A 12,642-nucleotide genomic window follows, 5' to 3' on the forward strand; every position below is an offset into this window, starting at 1 on the left:
GTTCCCTGTCCCTTTGCCCACCATACACACTTGTCTGTTTTCTGAGCTGTTGGGAATAGCCCATATCTCCTAGGGTAGCTCTGGGATTAGCACATCCTGGCCTGGACCCATTCCCTCAGGAGGTACTGGGGGGCGTAGACTCCAAGGTGCAAGCTGAGGGGAACATACCAGATGGCTGAATGAAGGTCAGTCATGTTGGCATTTGTTTCTGTGGCAGAGCTCTGAGGTGATGAATGGTGCACTAAAATGATGAGCATTACATTAGAAACTTGGAAAGGTGTATTCACTTACTGATGGCAAACTTAGCAATGATTTGGACACACCCAGCCACTTTTCAAGTGCTATAGGGTTAGCAAAAGCATAGAGCTTGTTTTGCCCAGAATTTTTTCCTCATAATTTTTAAGCTTGTGTGCATTTTAATGGAAATTTAATCATATGTTTCAGATTTATTTACACTTAACTCATCAAAATGTTGTTTTGCAAGAGGGAGTCAAGGTCCAAGAAGCCTTTTGAGTTTTTTTATAAGCTTTTTAAGGACTTTGCTTTTTTCTTATAAACAGGAAACCATGTATCACTGAGAGAAAACAAACTTGAACCCCAAAATGTTCAAGTTTGATTTGAAACTCAGGAGTCATGAACACCAGGAATACTCTGAGGTAAAATGGACTTCCCCATTCTTAGAAATTCACAGGGAAACAGCTGAGGATTTCAGCAGAATACTGTCTATTTTTCAAAAATTAGTGAATATCCTGAAATGTAGCATACAAATTAGAAATGTTATAGCTCTTTTTCTTTTCCACATCACTTGCTTTTGACACATTTTTTCATTACTTTTTTCCTGCATAAAAATTGGGTGAAGTAAAAAACCACATCATAAGCAGAGATTTCATTTCATGTCAAGTTTCTTAGTAGCATTATAATTATACCAAATAAATAAATAAATAAATGTTGTACAAACAAAAGTAATCAATTGTGAGAAAAACCGTCTGTGGCCTAACTTCACCCCAGTTATTTTGTCTGTACTGGCTATGTCTATGCAGGTAAAGTGGACAGCTGATTGGTTCATTTGTACATGTCTGTAGCAGATTTTTTTTTCTCCTCCTCAAGGGGTTGAAGCAATTATCTAAATATTAAGGAAGGAATTCATTGTTTTGATAGTCTGAATTAGTTTTTATATACTCATACCTTTAGACTTACATGCTTTGCTTTTATACTCTATGCTTTTTACTTTATTTACTTATGTAAGTATATGTACTTATATACTTTCAAGCTCTAAATATTTTACTTATATACTCTTTATTCACTTTTATTTATTTTACTTTATATTCATATACTTATATATTATAGAGTCTGGATTAGTGCTTATATTAGAGTTCACACAATACATTATGTATGCGGTGCCTGTGTGTACTTCATCATCCTTTCGATATCAATTTGTTTATTTCCCCTTGGAAATACAGGTCAATTAATTGACTGCAAAACTGTCTATCCAACTTTAGTGCTAGAAGAGTTGAAATGAGCAAAGTGGACTGACCATTCAACTAAGAACTCAACATTTAGTCCTTGGTCTTTGCAGTGGTTGGAGAAACAGAAATTGACCTAAGAGCATTCAATTCATGCTTGCTGGAGAGGTGCCTCTAAAGACTGAGGCTCTGCCAATAGGGCCAAATGCAGAATGGGAAGTTTTTCCGTGTCCAGTGTTCTGGAATACATGATATAAATTGATCTTTTGTGACCCTGTCGTTTTTTCGCCTGAAATTTTTTTGTGTTTTAGTAGGAGGAGTAGCTCTTCTAGTTCACCATCACCTGACTAAACTTTATACTCCTGCTACTCATTTGAATTTTACTCACTACCTACATGTAACAAGTTGGATGGGTCTGAAGAGTATTTTCAACAATATCTTACACATTACGAATTCTTGTTTTATTACTAACATTTTATTACAGGTTAAAAAAATGTATAACTGGCAGAAATACCTTTTGGAGAAATGAATAGATTGTAAAAAAATGAACCACAAAATAAAATTTATCAATCACAGCCAATGAAGTAACTGACTAGAAACTTCCCAGGTTCATATCCTTTACAGCTGTTCAGAGGAACTCTATCAGATCTGCCCAGGAGAGCAATAAAGAAACTTGGTGGCAAAACACAGCACAAATAATCGCTCATCCTGTGTGAAATGCCTTTCATCCTCTTTGGGAAAACCTCCTTGTGGCAGGAAGAAGCCAGGTAGCATGGAATAAAAGAGTGAGTGGTTTCTGCCAAGTAGGTACCCAAGAGCCAGCTGGCAACCAGGGACTCATGGGTGGAGATCCAGATTTGAATGGCAAAAGTCAAAGGAAAAACAAGGATTGCACCAGCTTCAGAACCCAGCACTTACATGGCCTCATCAAGGAGGCTCAGGGGGAATAAAGCACATAAATAAAGATAAAACTTAAAAACAGGCTTCAGAGGCCCGGTGTAGCACGTTAGCTATTATGGGGCTTCCACTAGAGCCCAAGGATGTGTCATTGTGGGTGGTTATGACTCTCGGAAGAGTGCAGAGCTGGGCGGTTTCAGCTGGGGTGGTGCAGGTAAGTTGCTGGGCTTTTATGTGGAAGTTGAGCCCTTTTTATGATCCATTTACAAGACTACGCCCTCTGTGTGCCAGTCACATTCAGGTGCATTCTGAATTTGACCTAATCAGTCTGTATCATCAGTGTTACTGCTTAATGATTATATATTCTATGCTCTTCTGTGAAATAATTGAGAACACATATTACATAGTTAAATGCTGCATCGAAGTGGATATCCTCAAAAACTATGATCCACTCATCAATGTGTATGTATGTGAAATTCACCTTTGAATGCACATTATGTTATTTTTCTCTTCTATTTTAGATTTAAAATTGAAATATTTTGAAAAATGACATGGATTTCATGTGAGAAGAGGGCTTCTAGACAGGTTTGTAGGAGGTTAGCATCTTCCTGGCAAATTTTCCTTTGGAGTTTTTGTCATTCCAATCTTCATTTAGTTTAGTCACGATTACAGTAAAAAATCAGAATTTTTGTTTTCTTGAATTTGAGAAGTACAAATACGCAAGCTTCTCTTCTCCACTCTCCACAATCTAAACAAAATTCAAATACCCATCATAATTTTTTTCACCTTTAAAGGGCCTTTACTGGAAGGAGCCAAAGAACTTGGATTCCTCTCTCCTTCCCTGGAATACATTCGGCTTTGTTCTCTACAGCCGAGGCAAATGCTGCTAAAGAGAGTTTCAGTTTAATGTGTAATTAATAGTTTGGCATTTCCCAAGGGCTTTCCTCGGGACCCTTTCTGTATCTGTTTTGTATTACAGGGCTCCCTTGCTAAATATTTCCAGATCACATAGATTTAGATAAGACAAGTTCCAGAACTTAGAGTATTTTTTATTTTGACATTTACAGTATTTATTAGTGTAATGAAAGTAATACTTTGACAAGTCCCCAAGTAATAAATGCAATATTCTCGAACCCTGAGTCATTTAGAGTAACTTTCAGTGGCTAGTGACCACCTAATATCCAACTGTTCTCCTTTCGGAGGTGTTAGCAAATTTGAAATACCTCAGGATCAGCCCTTTTAGGTTGCTTTCCCATGATGGTAATTGTATTTCCCCTCAGTCCCTCTGGGTGGTCGGTGGGCCTGACATATCTTGTTCCTTCATCTGTGAGAATTAAAGAGTTAGGAAAGGATGAACTACAGCTCCAGGCAAATCACATTCTTTGTGCCTGGGCTGAGCATGGGGCATGCTGGGACTTATGGTGTGTCAAGGGGAGCAGCCATTAACCCCAAACCGTGTGTGTTAACCAGAGGGCAGTATGGGTCACCCTGAGTATCAGGAGACAGGACTGTACTGAAACATAACTTCAACTCAACCTGGGAACTAATTATGGTTCACTTGGATGTTTTCCTGAATAGTCTTCAGTGAAGTGTGTTGGGTGGGCTTTATTCATTCTCCCTTTCTCCCTTCTCCACAGTTCTTTGCTTTTCTTACGGAATTTATCTCATTTTGCAACATATAGTAATATGTTATGTTCTACTAGGAATGTATGTCTCTATGCTTTACTGGGTTTGAGCCTGGGAAGGGACTATTTTTCTCATTGTTCAGTCTTCCCAGCTCTTAACATAGTGCTTTCCGTAAATATTTTTCAAATTTTATCAAAGGTCTCAATCATACAGAACTTTGTTTTTTTGTGTGGTAGCTAGGGTAATCCTAGCTGCTTGTAACAAGTAAACTACCAAATTTCAGTGGCTTTACCCAAGAAGAGTTTACTTCTCATTCATGGAATTGTCCGGAATGAGTATGCCTGGTCAGTGCGGCTTCCTCCATATGGTGACTCAAGGACCCAGGCTCCTTCTGTCTTGTGGCTCTGCCTCCTCTAGGCCCTCAGAATTTTCTGCATCCAGCCAGAGATAGGGGAAGAGAGTACGGAAAAAGGACATCTGTGTCTTAATGACCTTGCCTAGAAGTGACATGCATCACTTTCATTCGTATTCTGTTGGGAAGAACTAGTCACGTGGTCTTACCTGGATGCAGGGGGATGGGGAGAAGAAGTCCCTGGCAGGCTGCTGCTTCTCAGTAGAGAAGGGGATGCTATAGGAAGAGGAGCACATGTTTTTGGAGGCCAGCCATCTCTACCATCTTTCCCAAAGGTAAATACCTTGAAGAATGACAGAATCATACAAAATTATCTCTCAAAGGACTTCAGGGCCATGGTAACTCCACTCTCCATTTTACAGTTGAGGATGCATGGACTTAAAGAGGGAATGAGAATTTTCCAAGTCCATACAGCTAGTTAATGGCAGAGTTGGGATTAGAACCTGGGTCTTCTGATTGCCAGTTATTTCTGCAGCACTATGTACAAAGTGCTTGTGATTTTTGCGCTGCTCAGGTATAGTTATATATCAGGTACCTGAGAACAGTGGATGGGTAACTTTTTGTGGAAAGTTCAGCTGGGGTTGTTGAGTCAGGTTTCCTTTTGGTGTGTTTAATTTGGCTTCCACTTTCCCCTTCTAGTCTTTCACTTCTGACTTAGCAGAAGTCCCCTCTCCTTATGATAAGTAACAATAGTTTAAATTGGCTGGATTTGGAGGTGCGTGAGAAATGGGAGCATGGTGTGGGTCATAGGTGTAGCCAAAGTGACCAGTGCCATTGGTGGAGTGATTCCAGTGTTGTAAGGTGAGGCATGGTATGATTTGAAGGAGCATGTGTCTAAAATCTCCTAGTGGTCAACATGAATCTCCTCTTAAATTTTTTTTTCTTTTAAGGGCTACAAAAGGTTCTTGTTAAAATACACTTATAGAAATTATTTGGGTAATATACAAACATTCAAGCTATCTCTTTACTGATTGGTTTGTCAGCATGTAGATCAGTAGTGAGCAGGGTCTTGAGGGAACGAGCGAGGGTGGATAAGTTTTGAGAGGGAAGAAGAAACTGTAGAGTTGTGGAGGACAGGATACTCTGGGGAGGGTGGACTGGAGTGGAGGGCTGTGCTAGTTTTAGAGGGGACTTTTTTTTTACTTATTATTTTTAATCGAAGTTTAATTGATCTACAATATCGTGTTGTCAGAGATTTGAATGAGGGCACTGGGTAACTGGCAGATAATGGAGGAAATAGAGCATGAGCTGGGAAGGTGGGGAAGCACCAAAGACAAATTTATTATTTCATGTGATGATGATGGACTGACCATCATCTGTGGCAAAGAGTCTTAGTTCCAGACCTGGCTTTATACTCAATCTGTATCACTGGGTCAGGGACTCAACCTTGCTGGGCTTCAGTTTCTCCACTTATAAAATAGGAGGGTGTACCAGGCCACTAGTTTTCTAACTATGTTATCTGGGGACTTGGGGGGTCTTGTGGATATGCTTCAAGGGATCACTGCAGCGATGGCTGCAAGTATCAAGTAAGTGGTTTCTGCCACGCCCTGTCACTCTCACTACAACCAAATTAACTTTGCTTTATCTGTTTCGTATTGAATTTCTGCAGAAACTTTTTGTTTGAAGGACAAGTTATGGGTCTAAAAGAAAATTTTGGAAAGCACTCAGCCTAGACAATTTCTCGGGATTCTTCTAGTTCTGACATTTTGGGTATCTGTGATCAGTATTTAAAGCCTTCAAATGTTGGGGGCTGTATACAGGCCAGATCATAAGCTCCCACGTTCCCTGTTCTCAGGAGACTGTAACTGAAGACTCACAACCAGTAGGGATTTGGAGAACTATTGCATAGGACACACTATCAAATGCATGATAAGACTCTGATAGATACTATTATTACTTTTACCATTTTAAAAACGAGGAGACTAAGGCTCAGAGACATAAAGCAACCCAGCCCAAAACAAACGAAAAACCAACCAAACAAAAAATAGGGCTGGGATTCAAAATCAGCTCTGACTCCACAGTCCATACTCTTCTTGGTTCTTATTCTCTGACCCAGGGATTCCCTTACATGGCTCTAGGCTCTTTTGCAGGCTTCCTCTGCCCTATGGGTCCCCAAGTGGCTCTTCCAGAGTGGGAAGGCTTCCTTTCCTGAGTGGGTATAACAGCCCCCTGGCTGTCAAGGTGACTTAAGTTCTCACCTGGGCTACAAATCCCACACTAAGAACAGCACTCAGCCCTGGGCAGTCTTCCTGGTGAAGGACTCATAACTTACAAGCTCACTGAGGTTGTAGAGCTCCTGAGGAACAGAGAACACAGTTCACATGGCACAAGGCAAGGAGCTGGGCTATCCTAAGAACACCACCCTGATTATTCCCTGGTAAAGTGTGGTAAGATTCTGGTTGTAGGTGAGGAGAAACCACTTAAAAAAACAAACCAAACAAAATCTTTAAGTTCTGAAAACAGCCATATGTTGAGAGGTATCTGGATTTTTCTCAAAGACTTTCAACCTCCCCCAGGCTTTTGCTTCTAACACAATGTGTTTTTCATGGCTTTGTCAACCTTAGTTTTATTAGTAAATGCCACTCGACCTGCATGCTAATTGTCCAGAAGCAAAATTAAGTTGAAGATGAGCTTGTAATCTACCCTGCCTCTCAGCCCACTTCTGTGTTTGTATAAGTTTTAAGGCTATCTCCCTGTTGCAGGCTCTGAATAGCATAACCTTGGTGATGAATTCCAGATGTTAAATGACAGAGTGCTTCAGGGGCTTATACACTGTAGTTGTGAGTGAACAAATGTATTTTTTTCTTTGTGATTAAAAGGCTAAATAGCAGGTCATGTGTACCTATGCATGCAAATGGGTATTTATATTTTTGATCAGGTGGAATGTACCTGGAGACTGTAAATGTCACTGATTGGTATAACATGATTGACTCTAAATGTCTGAGTGGCTCAAAAGACCAACTCTGGGGCAGAGTGGCCCAGATCGGTCAGCCTTCTCTCTGGGAGGTGTTGGATATATCTATTACCTTGTGGTGATGCTATCACAGCTGTTCACGTATGTCCAAACTCATCAAATTGTACACATTAAATATGTGCCGTTCTTCATTTTAAAAAAACAGAATAAAGGAGAAAACTGTTGGGAAAAAAATCCTGCCAAAGGCCACAGTCATCTTTGCCGATCTTTGTAAGAATTAGCAACCTCATGCCTCATTCCTCTGGTTTTTTGTTTTTTGTTTTAGTTCCCAGAAGTTGCATTTTTTGATCATCCCATCATTCACGTGTTCATTCATTCATGTAGAAACCTTCAGCACTGTGCTGAACGAATAAATTGGGAAACAGCACAAATGATACATGGATGGGCCCTTTCCTCATGTCTAATAGAGAAGAAAGATACATGAGCCAAGAATTGCCTTAGAGTGTGTTAAGTATTCTAGTAGGGGAATGCCGTATGCACCATGACAGAGCAAAGGAGGAGACAGAACATGTGGGTAGGAGGATTGTGCAAGGTGAGTATGACTCAGCCAGATGAAGTGGGGAGGAGAAGGAAACGACAGGCATCTGAAACAGCATGAGTAAAGCATTATGGGAAGAAATAGCATTCATAGTAGGCAAAGTGAGGGAACCATGATTAGTTGGGTAGGACTTGATTTGAATAGAGTAATGTGTTAGCAGGGGTAGGAGCGCTCTTGGCATTCTCTACTTACCCGATTATAGCTTTATCACACCCATCATAACTTCTTATTTACTTGTCTAGCTCCCCCACCAGACAGCATTTCTTCGGGGGCAGAAATTATGACTCTTTCAGTATGGTATGAACCCACCATTCAGCACAGTGATTGGCACAGAGTGGGGAGACTCAGTAACTACTGACTGACTGGATAAAGGAGGAGGGTGAGAAGAGCACACAGCTGGTGTAGTTACCAGGTAGTTTCCACAACAGGCCGGTCATACCTTAACTGCTTTCACTCGGTCTTAGAAGTAAGTGGCCCTTTCAGACTCAGACCCAGCATGCCTTCCTGGTGGTTGCCCCCTTTCTTCCTTCCGTCACTGCCGGACCACTCTGCTGCCTTCTCCTGGGTCAGCTTCTTTAGTTGAGTCAGTTCCTGCCAGGGTCACTCCAGCCTTTGAGAGTCGGTCTCTGTCTGGTCAAGGCTTCCTTCTCCCGTAATCTTCCTCCCTGGTGTCCACCTGAATTATGACAACACTGACTTGCTTATTGTTTTAAGCCAAAAACTTTTTTTGCTCAAATATTATTGTTCTCATTCTCCTTCATAGTGTTTACCAAATATTTATTCATTATATAATTATATCATCGGAAGTTTCATAGCTGCTGGAATATGAACTTCATGAGGTCAAGGATACCTGACTTTTCCCCTCTTGGGTTTCTAGCATCCTGCATAATGCCTGATGTGCTCTGTCACGCTCAACAAACACCTGTAGAGGAAATGAATGTCACAACCTCCTAGAGAACTTGTTTATTGCAAATATGGTGGTGGTTCCTTATACGTTGTGCTCTTTTTGTCTGTTTCTATGGCTAGATTTTGAGCTCTCTGCGGGTAAGACTTTCCCATGTGCCCCCAGATTGCACGATAATACTGGATTCTTTCAGACTCGAGAATTGAAGGACTATCAGTTTTATTTTTATGGCCGGTGTGATATCTCTGAGTCTCTCTTCAAGCAATCCCCATGTTCCCCAAGCACAAGATTGTGATGCTGTGATCCTGAAGCCCCTGAGGCTGACAGTCCTCTGGGCCACATCCCTTTATTGGAGATGGCTGATGTCAATCACAACATGAGGCAATCTCTAATTCCAACTGCTGACCACTGAAGGTTTTCCTTTGGCTGTGCATACCAGCTCTCCTGGTTGAGTGCCCTCTAATATATAATTAATGACGGCTCCAGCAGTTCACACATTCAGAAGTCTTTCTAGGCATGATCTCACCACCAAGCTGTGATGCCTCACTGCCGAGAGGTTCCATGTAGCCCTGGGGGAGGTCTCTCAGTCCAACCAGCCTGCAGATCTGGTGTTCAGTAATGTTATGAGCTTGGGGAGTGTGCCTGAATCCAGCCACTCATTCCCGCCCTGCCCCCCTTTCTTGATGTTTTTGACCCACAAAATATATTCATGTTGATTTCAAATGGAGACTGGAGTATCCACTGGCCAGGCAAGCTTCCAGTACTAAAACCCTCCAAATGGTGAATCTTAATTAGGGTGACCAGTTGTCTGGTTTGCCCGGGACCGAAAGATTTCCTGGAAAGTGGGACTTAAATTGTTAAAACCAGGACAGTCCTGGGAAAACTGGGATGGTTGGTCACCCTAATCTCAATAGAGGCTTGGATTAGAGAATGCAGTGGGTCCTTGAAGGAAAAAAACTGTATAAAGAGAGCAGGTCTAGCCTGAGTTATCCCCTGGGTTGAAACTGAGGGTGGTTTTGATAACCCCTTGAACCTACAATTGTTGTTAGAAGTGAGAGTAGTCTTGTAGGTTGACTGTGCCCACTCTAAAAGTGTACAGTTGGCTAACTCTCATTATTGACATTAATTGTTTGCATCTTAGGAAACATTGGAATCAGGAACCGAAGACATATCAGAAACTCAGTATATCAGTTTGGGTTCACCCAGGGGCAGATCCTGACTTAAGGATTCAAGTGCAAGTAGTTTGGGACGTCAAAGAAAACACTGTCGGGGGGGAGGGAAGGAAGATAGGACAGCCAGTCAAGGGTACCTTAGCAAGCTAGTTACTGGCGCTGGGTGAGTGGCGCTTAGTCTTCAATCTTTTCCTCTAGAGCAGAGTTTCTCACTATGGACATTTTGGGCTGGATAATTCCTTGCTGTGGGGACTGTCCTGAGCATTATAGGACGTTTAGCAGCATCCCTGGTGTCTATCCACAGATGTCCATGGCACTCCCTTTCCCCTGGCTGTGACAACCAAAACTGTCTCCAGACACTGCCAAATGTCCCTTGGGGGGATAATTGGACTGGTTTATAATCAGTGTTCTAGAACACACACAGGGTTATCGCACCTCCAGGTGAGGGAGTTGGGGTATTTATACGCTAATTTCTCTGTCATTGGTTTGAAGCTGCTGAGGAAGACTTTGAAGAAAGCTCTCAGGCAAATGTTGGCAGTTGGAAGTTGGCCAGCGTGCACTGAAGTAGAACCAGGCACCTGAGCGGGCGCTGGCAGCACGTGCTTCCGTCTGTCTGCTATACTCACTCTCTCTCTGCAGACCACCTTTCTCCTCTCCTCTGTCCACATGGTGGAATATGATTTCTGGTCACTCCCAGCCACACACACAAATCCCATCAGACTTTAAATTCTAATTCAAAGTTCCCAGGACAGGCAATCTGATTCGCCAAATTTGGGTCAGGTGTTCAACCTGGGCTTATCCGCTGTGACCATATAGTACAAACGTGACATTTCAATTCAATGCAAACAGGCAGCATGAGGAGACTGGATGTTGCCAGGAATGGGCAGCTATTTCAGCAAACACTCCTCTGGCCTCCCCTATGTGCAAGGCTATGTGAAGGTATGTAGACATAGGACTTGTCAGAGTACCCAGAGAGGGTGAACAGAATACTGGATTTAGAGAGAGAACTGATGCCTTTGTGGAGGACGTGGTAGGAAACATTTTTCCCCCTAATGCCCAGGTGAGTAATTGTGCCAGGGAGAGCAGGAAGAAAAGCTGAAGTAATTGTCTCTCCCTGTGCACGCTCCTTATGGTGAACAGCAAAGTGGACATTTTGATGGCCTGGGGCAGTTTTCCCCCTGGTCCTCAAGATCAATTTAGGCCTCACTGACAAATTCTCTGAGGCCTTTTCCTATCTTAGAAGGAGTTGCATGATCGGCGTTAGGTTAGCTGGCAGGCAAAGGGGGTGGTATGTGACATGTCCCCGTCTGACAGCCTCATCTGTTTGCTGTGTTGTAATAAAGGAAGACCAGAGTAAGGGACCCTGGCTGCCAACCCTTCTCATTGCTAGCTCCATTCTCTTTTTCAAAACAATTAAGGAGACAAAGGCTGGAAACATAATGATTCTTTATCAGACCCTGGTATGGGGAGGTCTTTGCCCTTGATGAACCTACTTGCCTGGCAAGTGCAGAGAGGTTGGGTCGTTACATGCTCTGCTAGGCCTTCAGATCCCTCTGCAGGAGGACAGCAGGGTGTGGTAGGCAGACCAAGGACGTTCCCTTTACTTGGAGTGTAGGTTTATGAGGGGCGGCTTTCTGCAGAGCCCGACAGAGGTTATGGGTGTTTGGCCAGAGCATCGCTAGGTGGGCTGTTGCCTCATACAACCCAAGGGGGCACCAACCACACAGGTTGCAGTGTGAACGTTGCCCTGGGGTCATGGAGCAGTAGCTCTGTCAAGTCACCCTTGACTAGTTCCCTCTGCAGAGAAGAATCACAGGGCAAAATGTGATGGCACTCTGTCCTGTTGTAGCTCTTACCATCTGGTCACTTCCCAGGCCTGGTTGTGGTAGGAGAGGGTGAACCATAGTGTGACTTAGCTTGGGTCCTTCTGACCACCTGGAGGACAGTTGATTTGTTTGTAATGGTTGTTGTACCAAAACTTGGGGTTCATCTGGCTAAGGGGAGGGCAAGAAGCATGATCCTTTTCCCAAGTAGAGTGATGGGGGTGGCCATGAGAATGTGCCTGCTTTGCAGATCACCAATCACAGGAGGGTAATTGACCAAAGACCTTAGCTCTGAAATCCGTCTCTATGTATGTGTCAAGGTCATGATTCTCACAGGCTGTTTCCAGCCTATGGCTGAACGTGCCAGGGAGACTGAGGCAGCCCCATTCCCGGGAGACCTGTGAATCCTCTGGTGGCCAACTTTGGCTCCAGAGTTTCCAACTGCCTTGCCAAACCTTCCTTAGACTTCTGGCTGTCTTGGAGGCTTCTACCCTACCCTCCCTCTGGAGACTTGCCTGGCAATCTGACGGCTCTCCCAGCTTTCCCTAGCTCCCTCCCCATTTCATCTCTTACAAGGTATTTCCCCTAGTACAGTCCTTGCCCATGTAATCCCATCTTGGTGTCTGCTTCTCAGTGGACCACACTGACACAGATGAAAAAATAACAGTAGTAAACCAGGACTGGCTTAGAGAAACCTAAACAAAATTTTTTGGAGAAATCCTGAATGCTTTGATTGAGATTCCTAAAGACAAGAGAGAACCTGATAGCAAGGACTTTGCTTGGTGAATATAAAAAATGAGAACTCAACCCTTTTAATTCCAGAAAATGACGAA

The sequence above is a fragment of the Delphinus delphis genome, chromosome 17 (genome assembly GCF_949987515.2).
Source record: "Delphinus delphis chromosome 17, mDelDel1.2, whole genome shotgun sequence".
Classification (NCBI taxonomy): domain Eukaryota; kingdom Metazoa; phylum Chordata; class Mammalia; order Artiodactyla; family Delphinidae; genus Delphinus; species Delphinus delphis.